This window comes from Schistocerca nitens, chromosome 3 (genome assembly GCF_023898315.1).
Source record: "Schistocerca nitens isolate TAMUIC-IGC-003100 chromosome 3, iqSchNite1.1, whole genome shotgun sequence".
Classification (NCBI taxonomy): Eukaryota; Metazoa; Arthropoda; class Insecta; order Orthoptera; family Acrididae; genus Schistocerca; species Schistocerca nitens.
In genome coordinates, this window is record NC_064616.1 from 247,759,620 (window position 1) to 247,769,682 (window position 10,063).

The 10,063-nt window shown below is 40.7% G+C and overlaps 1 pseudogene; it reads right to left on the reverse strand.

Annotated features, from left to right (window-relative positions):
• Positions 1-1,982: 1,982 nt before the first annotated feature.
• On the reverse strand, positions 1,983-2,099 carry LOC126250277 (5S ribosomal RNA; annotated as a pseudogene).
• Between the last annotated feature and the right edge of the window lie 7,964 nt (positions 2,100-10,063).

Sequence of the window (10,063 nt, forward strand, 5' to 3'; positions counted from 1 at the left end):
TTCTTGCCGGCCGCGGTGGTCTCGCGGTTCTAGGCGCGCAGTCAGGAACCGTGCGACTGCTACGGTCGCAGGTTCGAATCCTGCCTCGGGCATGGATATGTGTGATGTCCTTAGGTTAGTTAGGTTTAAGTAGTTCTAAGTTCTAGGGGACTGATGACCACAGCAGTTGAGTCCCATAGTGCTCAGAGCCATTTCCCATCATTCTTAATAGAACAGTTCATATATCAACAGCATAAAGAAAGCATAATAGAGTGCAGCGATAGTCCTTGACCAAAAAGTATAATAACCATGCCAAAGAAGCCACCTAATGGATCAAGAAAATATAGATTCTTGCAATTTTGTCATGTGATGACATGATGGAGACCGTGGCTGTTATTTGAAGACAATTTTTGATGGTGTTAGGACAGCAACCAGCCACAGATTTACTTTCAGTTCCTTTATTCAAAGGGTACCGTTACCGGTTTCGAATAGTTGTGATTCATCTTCAGACGGTTTACACGCTTTCCTTATGACATGTGGTGTGTTTCATACAGATTAATTGTCGTGAAATGTCGGTTTGGAGTGTTTGTTTTCATAACTTTCGTCCAACAGATGTGAACACGTTCCCACTGCATTCTCATTGTTGCACACGTAAATTTTTCTCACTTAACACTTTCGATTTGTCACCGAGAAGATTTCTACCACGCATAACATATGAGGGTACAAACATATATGACATGATGGAGACCGCACCACATGTTTTGGTACATACAAAGAGCTTACAAACATATGAGTGTACAAACATATATGTTTGTAAGCTCTTTGTACGTATCAAAACATGTGGTGCGTGGTAGAAATCTTCTCGGTGACAAATCTAAAGTGTTCAGTGAGAAAAATTTACGTGTGCAACAATAAGAATGCAGTGGGAATGTATTCACATCTGTTGGACGAAAGTTATGAAAACAAACACTCCAAACCGACATTTCACGACAATTAGTCTGTAAAAAACACACCACATGTCATAAGGAAAGCGTGTAAACCGTCTGAAGATGAATCACAACGATTCGAAACCGGTAACGGTACCCTTTGAATAAAGGAACTGAAAGTAAATTAGAGGCTGGTTGCTGTCCTGACACCATCAACAAATATAGATTATTTTGTGATTATGGGTTCTAAACGACCGACAGTAACTGGTGCAGATCTGATTCCAAATATAACTGAAACTTTGGATGACCTGAGGCAGTTAAATTCTTTTCTGCGATAGATTTAAAGAGTAGGTATCACCAGATTGAAGTATGTCCAGAAGATAGGCCGAAAACAGCTTTTACTCATACTACATCATCTGATTACTACCAGTATCGCAGAATGCCTTTCAGGTTAAAAAACACACATGCAACATTTCAGCGCTTCAGATTGAAGTATGTCCAGAAGATAGGCCGAAAACAGCTTTTACTCATACTACATCATCTGATTACTACCAGTATCGCAGAATGCCTTTCAGGTTAAAAAACACACATGCAACATTTCAGCGCTTGTTAGATGGAGTCCTCCGAAACTTGAAACCGAAATTAAGTGATGTGTATTGGGATGAAATTATCGGATTTTCAAAAGATCTAGACGAACACTTGGAGTTCTTAAGTAATATATCTGATACATTAAACACAGCATGTATCAAGTTAAGTATTGATAAATGTCATTTTGCCCACCCACAAGTTACTTACCTAAGGCATATTATTAGCCAAGATGGAGTGATGACAGGTCCTCGTGTCACTTCAGCTACATGTGACTTTTCAGTAATACAAGCATTCCGTCTTCAAGCCACAAGTGGCCATCGGGACCATCCAACCGCCGTGTCATCCTCAGCTGAGGATGCGGATAGGAGGGGCGTGTGGTCAGCACACCGCTCTCCCGGTCGTTATGATGGTTTTCTTTGACCGGAGCCGCTACTAGTCGGTCGAGTAGCTCCTCAGTTGTCATCACGAGGCTGAGTGCACCCCGAAAAATGGCAACAGCACATGGCGGCCGGATGGTCACCCATCCAAATGCCGACCACGCCCAACAGCGCTTAACTTCGGTGATCTGACGGGAACCGGTGTATCCACTGCGGCAAGGCCGTTGCCTCAGTAACACAAACGGTTAAGCAATGGCAATCATTGCTTGGTCTGGTAAATTATTACCGAAAATTCGTCAAAAATTTTATGGGCAATGTGCAACCGTACACTAGGTTTTAGAAAAAAGGAGCTACGTTTCAGTGGACAACAGAATGTCAAGCAGTGTTCCAAAATTTGAAAGTGATACTGTGTTCAGATATTGTATTTTCTGATTTTATTAAGGAATTTATATTGTCACGTGATGTAAGCAGTACAGCTTTGGGTATCATTTTAAGTCAAAATGTAGGTGAACTAGAGGATCTGGTAACTTATGCATCTTTCAGCTGAATAACCCTGTGTACAATTATTCTACTACAGAAAAAGAGATGTTACTTTTGACGTAAGGTATTTATACTTCCGTTGCTACCTTCATGGCTGTACACTGATCAACAGGATATTATAACCACCTACCTAATAGTCGGTAAGTCCACCTTTGGCATGGATAACAATGTCTACGCGTCGTGGCATGTAAGTTCAAATGGTTCAAATGGCTCTGAGCTCTATGGGGCTTAATCTGAGTTCATCAGTCCCCTAGAACTTAGAACTACTTAAACCTAACTAACCTAAGGACATCACCCACATCCATGCCCGAGGCAGGATTCGAACCTGCGACCGTAACGGTCGCGCGGTTCCAGACTGTAGCGCCTAGAACCGCTCGACCACCCCGGCCGGCGCAGCATGTAAGTAATGAAGCCCTTGTAAGTTGCTGGAGGGAGTGGGCATCACATCTGCCCACACACAGATCACCTAATTCCCGTAAATTCTGGGGAGGGGCAATGATCTCTAACGCCATGTTCAATCACATCCCAGATGTGTTCGATTGGGTTCAAATCTGGCGAGTTGAGGAGCCAGCACATCAATTGGAACTCCGCACTGTGTACCTCGTACCACTCTATGACAACACTCCTGGCCTTGTGACATATCGCATTATCTTGTTGAAAAGTGCCACTGGCGGCGGGAAACATGATCGTCATGAAGGGGCGTACGTGGTCTGCAACCAGTGTACGATACTCCTTGGCCGTCATGGTGCCTTTCTCGAGCTCCACTGGACCCATAGATGCCTAAGTGAATGTTCCCAAGAGCACACCGGAGCTACCACCAGATTGCCTACATCCCACAGTATAAGTGTCAATGAGCTGTTCCCCTGGAAGACGACGGATTCACACCCTCCCATTGGTAGGATAAAAAAGGTATCAGGATTCATTATACCGTGCATTGCTCTGCCACTGCACCAATGTCCAGTATGGATGGTCACGTGCTCATTTCGGTTGTAGTTGCCTACGTCTCGGTGTTAACATTCGCACATACATAGGTCATCGTCTATGGAAACCCATTGTTAGGAATGTTTGGTGCACTTTGTGCTCAGACACGCTTGTACCCTGCCCAGCATCAAAGTCTGATGTCAGTTCCACCACAGTTCACTGCCTGTCCTCATTTACCTTTCTGTCCAGCCTCAAATGTTTGACATCTGTAATGAGGGGTGGCCGTCCAAACCCACGACGTCTGGACGTGGTTGCACCTTAGTTTCATCACATTTTGAAGATATTCATCACACCACTCCTCAAACACCAAACAAGTCGTGCAGTTTCTGTAATGCTCATGCTGAGCCTCCAGGTGATTACAATCTGCTCTCAGTCAAAATCAGTCAAACCCATTCTGCACACTGACAGAACACTCATTGATTCTACATGCACCATGCGTGTGTCTGTCTAGCAGCCATTCCTTGCCAGGTGACCCTGCTATCACCTGGACAGGTTTATATTGATAGTAGGTCGGTGGTCATAATGTTCTGCCTGATCAGAGTAAATTTAAAGTAGTTACAGATTATACATCCGAGAAATGGTTATTAGTACTGACAGACGCTTCAAGTCTGTTAACAAGATGGGCACTGTAATAGAGTGTGTTCCAGAATGAAGCAGTTAATAAGCCTGGTATCAAGGACATGAATGCAGATATACTCAGTAGGAAAATTGCAATGATGCAAGTAATGTAACTGGATCCATTACATTTGAAAAAATGCACAAACTGTGGATACAGACTGCCCAGTATACAATAAACAACCATAGTTTCTTATGCAAGAAAGCGTACTGTGTATGTCAATTAAATGCAAGCCATGCATCCTCATTGTTACAGCACTACAAACTGAAGTGTTATGAGAAGCACATGGCCATGTACTATCAGGATATAGTTGTAGGAGAGTGCCTGACAGATGAGTCACAGAGATATTTGGTGGAGAGCATCACATGGTGATGTATAGCAATACATAAAAAAATGCATTCCAAGTGCTCAATGAACAGGTTTGAGTCACTGAAAGATATAAGTGCAGAGACTGCCAGAATCAGAAGAACCTTTTTCAAATGATGGTAATCGACATGTTAGGAGAGCTTAATAGAGGTTTAGCAGATAATAAATTTATACTGACAAATTGACCATTTCTTAAGGTAGCAATACCAGATCAGAAAGCGAATGCTGTTACTCTAGCCTTGGTTAAGAATTGTTTACTTAAGTCTGATGTAGCAGAGACTTTACTCACAGATAAAGGAACTAACCTTATGTCTGATCTGATGAAACAATTACCTCGTCTATCGAGGACAAAGAAATTGGAGAGTAGTCCATTTCACTGACAAGCTAACGGTCATATAGAACGAGTACACCACACGATAGCGAAGATGTTAAGTCACTGCATGAACAGTCAACATTTAGACTGGGATGTCTATTTATTCTATGTGGTGAGTCCCCACAACTCACAAATCTACACAGAAACAGGTCTTTCTTTCACTGTATGAAGTGCTGTGTGGTCCGAAGATGCTGTCACTCTTTTATTTAGTGCAACCAAAGGTAGGAAACGCAGGGTGAAAATGTGAAGTAGTTTGTGAAAACATTAAAACAAGTTTGGCATCGAGTGAAACGTGCAAACACAAAGGCATAACCGTGTCAAACATGATTGGGGAAGGTATAAGTAAATTATCTCAGTACAGAGTAGGATAATGAGTTCTACTAGCAAATCCGTATACCCAAAAGTGTAAAAACAAAAAATTATTGACAAAGTCTCAAGGACTGTACCAGGTAGTGGACATGACTACACCAGTCAACGTCAAGTTGCAGTTACGAATGAAAACGTCAGTTGTACATTTGCAATCAAGTTGAACCTTTCAAGGATAGAGTTATTGTGTTACCACAAATACCTACACTGTTACCACAGAGAAAGAAATTACTATGTGGAAAATTCATGGTATTTCTTTCACTTGGGTGGTGTCGAAGATGACGTCGCGATGTATTATCATAGGTATAATGATCTTGCACGTATGTAAAGCAGAAGTGATTTACATCCAGTCGTTGGAAAGACGAATATTGTTCTCAAGACATTTTGTACCATTAATGAAAAGGAATGTAATATTCTTCTTTCATGTTGCTACAGTTAAGGTCTATTCAGATCGGGCTAGGGTGTGTATTAACATACAGTTTCTAGATGCAAGTTTAAATTTCTGTTACCAATGTGTCACAATCCATCCATACCTGGTAAAATGGAAAATTATTGATAAGTGAGTACAAGTGTGAACGAATGAAGTGCTACTTGTGTCAGAAGAAAAAGGTACACATGTTGTCATGACGACGGGAGATCTTAGCACTTGTGTCAAGGAGTTAGTCGCCATTTGCACAGCTGATTCGAACTGACAAGCAGTCGTGTGAAATGCAGTTGTTCTTAGGGAATATAAAAGCACAAGAGTGTAAAAATTTATTATCAGTGCCACAGCCACATTTCCAGAGGATTGAGTGGCACGGGTTACGTTCTAAGTTTCCGCCAGAGAGTGTTATAGTAATCTGCTATACCAAACAAGATATTTACGAGGATGACAAAATTAGAGTCAAAACAAAGTGGATTAATAGTAAATGGAATCAAATGGGATATAGCTGGAATAAAGTTTAACTTTCCTGCTATGATTACAGATGACAATAAGTATAAAAACTCGGCCAATGTTGAATGGTGCTGGAGGTACCTTTTAGTGTGTTACTTACGCAAAACGTAACCTTCCTGGCTGGAGGTACCTTTTAGTGTGTTACTTACGCCAAATGTGACCTTCCTAAGTAATACTTCAGATTCCATTTTATTACAGACAATAGACGAATTAGTCCTTGCAGCCTAACGTTGACCCCACCGGCTAGCGATGGCGGAGACTGTTTATAGGTACATACAAGTGATTTACTTAACGCAACGGATTTTATAATGCAACGTGATGTAACCCCAGTAAGAGCTCGTTAATCTTATTTATAGTAATCTAGTAAATTTCCTATGGTTTGCCTATCCATTTCCTAGAATTATTCTGCAGATAATTAGTTATACAGGATGTGCAGACAAATTGCACTTCTGACTGAAAAGGTATACTACATCAGATAAATCAAACACAAGTACATTAAATGATCAGGATAAATTAAATCACTGATTGGAAAAAGGAAGAAAGTCAATTTTTTTTCGAAAATAAGGTGAGATATACATTTAATTTTGGAACTGTCCACTCATCGATGAGTGGAAAAGGGAAGGAAAAAACCAGTAATAATGCGGAAAGTACAACCTTTTAAAGTTTGTAATTAATGTAATAGAGAAGAATGTCCGGACACTCTTTCTGTTTTCCACTCACTAGGTAGGCAGCATCACCAGATTTCAGGCAAAGAATGTTACAACAATGCTACTAAGTGGCATTAAACACATTGTTTCAGTTTTACTGTCCCACATTGTTCTCAGTGTGTTTACGTAAGTTGCTGTTTGTAGACTCGAAGAATAATGAGCGGAAGTGACTCTGAAATTGAAAAAGTGCACGGGAGAAGAAAAGGTGTAAGAATGTTGATGACTATGTCAAAGAAAGACGTAACAGAGCTAGATCACTAGGACAGGAATACTTAAATTCTAAAGGATTAGTTGTGCCAGCAAAACGGTCTGGTCCATCAGGCAAGTAAATTTAATATAAATATTTTCATGTGATATTTGTCTTCATTTTACTGCTAAATATTTAAGTGAAGCATATTGTATCTTGCTCCAACATTCTGTTTTATTGCAGTTGTCCCAAAATGTGTTTTGAACATTTCAAAGATGAGGATCAAATTGAAATAATTAGGAGATCGTACGATGGTAAAACTAAGACGGAGAAAGATCTGCATTTAATGGATCTGATAGAGCTTTCACCTGTACAAAGGAGAAAGAGCAGAAAAGAAAGGTACATACAGATTCTTTGTTATGAAACAGACCGAAAGGCTACAGGTATGTCGCGAAGCATTTTGCAGTTTGCATGCTGTGAGTAATAACGCTGTTGTACGCTTAACACCAATGAAGTATGTACATTTCTCAGTGACTACATAAGTGTACTACCTGGCTCAGTGAAAGAATTACATGTGTCCAGTGATTCTTGAGGCGTGCAAAATAAAAACAAAACTATTATATGGTACCTGATGCATCTCGCAATGACTGGGAAATTTCAAATAATTCAGCATTATTTTCCTGTTCGAGGTTACTCCTTCCTCCCAAGTGATAGCGATTTTGCCATAATTAAGAGAGTCATACGACACCAAGATAGAATCTACTCTGTCAAACAGACGTTGAAATGATAGTTAATTCAAGAAAAACACTGAATTCGTTTCAAGTCAAGATTATTGAACATAAAGATATTATTAACTTTAAGGAATGGTGGCCGCACCACTTTAATAAATCTTCATTTGCCATAAATTGTCAAACAAAGGAAAGATTTTCGCTTGCTAAATTCCGGCGTTTGAACTATAAGCATCAGAATCCAGGTCATGCCGATTGTTCGGAATGGGTAGATGGACTGCTTCGCAATACATAGAGGCTTTTTAAATGAAAAATACCTTATTATCCCAGAACTATAGCATACAACAATAATATTGCTATAAATATGAAGAAGCTGAACGATCTTAATAAAATAACGAAGTACATTCCATTAGAATATCAAGAGTATTTTAACAACATTCTGCTGTGGCCCACAGGAAATAATGATTTCCAGTCTGATGGAGAAGATTAGGACTTCCAAAAAGGCAACATAATACAATCTGATGAAGAAGATTAAAAAGTGTTAAAGAATATTGTTAATCAAAAAAAATATTTGTTGTATAACAATACACTGTTATTCTTAAGATGTTTTACTAAATAAATATCAATGTTTTCAAATAGTAACATAAATAAAAATAAATAGTTGTGAAAACTTATATGGCAACGGTCCTGCAGAAGTGGTAACACCGGTTCCCGTCAGATCACCGAAGTACTGTCAGGCTGGGCTAGTACTTGAGTGGGTGATCATCCCGTCGAGCGCTGTTGGCAAGCGGGTTGCACTCAGCCCTTGTGAGGCAAACTGAGGAGCTACTTGACTGAGAAGTAGCAGCTCCGCTATCGTACACTAACATACAATCGGGAGAGTGGTGTGCTGACCACATGCACCTCCGTATCTGCATCCAGTGACGCCTTCCAAGGTCTGTTCCGACGGAGTTTAGTTTGTGTAAACCTATGTTACTGTGACGTTCTTTGCAAACTCCCCACGAGAGGATCATTTAATGGAAAAGAGACGAATGTCCACCAACTTGAAAAAAGAGGATAGCGTAAATAATATTCATCGAATGCGCGGGAACGACTCATCACTGTGTACAGATAACCTAGTTCTACAAGTTTGTAATTGATCACAAAACTGTCGGAACAATATTGTAAGTGTTAACAAGTGTTTTTTTTAATTTTCTCTAAATAGAGTTGATTGGACTTTCTTCCTTTTTCCAATCAGTGATTCAATTAATACCTACCAAAGAACAAATATAGTTATCGTCATCACATTTATTTAATATCGAACCCATAGATAATGAAATCACTGATAAAATTAATATTCTCAGAAATAATATATATAGTGCAGATTTTCCCTGTATTGGTATTTGGCCCTTCACTGCTTATCTCTGCCCTGTTTAACACACGTGACCTGCTAATACACACGAAATGCAGAATGAGATTTTCACTCTGCAGCGGAGTGTGCGCTGATATGAAACTTCCTGGCAGATTAAAACTGTGTGCCCGACCGAGACTCGAACTCGGGACCTTTGCCTTTCGCGGGCAAGTGCTCTACCATCTGAGCTACCGAAGCACGACTCACGCCCGGTCTCACAGCTTTACTTCTGCCAGTATCTCGTCTCCTACCTTCCAAACTTTACAGAAGCTCTCCTGCGAAGCTTGCAGGACTAGCGCTCCTGAAAGAAAGGATATTGCGGAGACATGGCCTTTCTTTCAGAAGCGCTAGTCCTGCAAGCTTCGCAGGAGAGCTTCTGTAAAGTTTGGAAGGTAGGAGACGAGATACTGGCAGAAGTAAAGCTGTGAGACCGGGCGTGAGTCGTGCTTCGGTAGCTCAGATGGTAGAGCACTTGCCCGCGAAAGGCAAAGGTCCCGAGTTCGAGTCTCGGTCGGGCACACAGTTTTAATCTGCCAGGAAGTTTCACACACGAAATGACTGACATCACCGTTGTACGAAGTAAGCAATCACAGTTTAGAAAAAATAATACTTGTGCCCCTACACCACCAGAGCATATGTTATATCACCATAAACGTAAAAATGTGTCAATACAGAGCGCTGTTTCTGAAAGAGGTCGGCGCCAACAGCACTGCTGGATCGCGACTCGAAAACATTGGATGGCTGACTGCAGTCCGAATACTGCTAAACAAATGCTGTCTTATAACGTCACTGTACAACGGATGAAGTGCTCTCCATGATTGTTTACTGATTCAGAGGCGAACTACCTGCCGTGGAGCGAAGTTCAGACAACGTCAAGTTAAACTTTCAAACCGCTGTAGAAATAACACCTCTGGTCAGAATGACGTCAAATTCAACGGAATATTGTCGGAGAAGGAGGAAAACGTATATCAGAAGAAAAATAAATAGTTACAAAATGTAGAAATA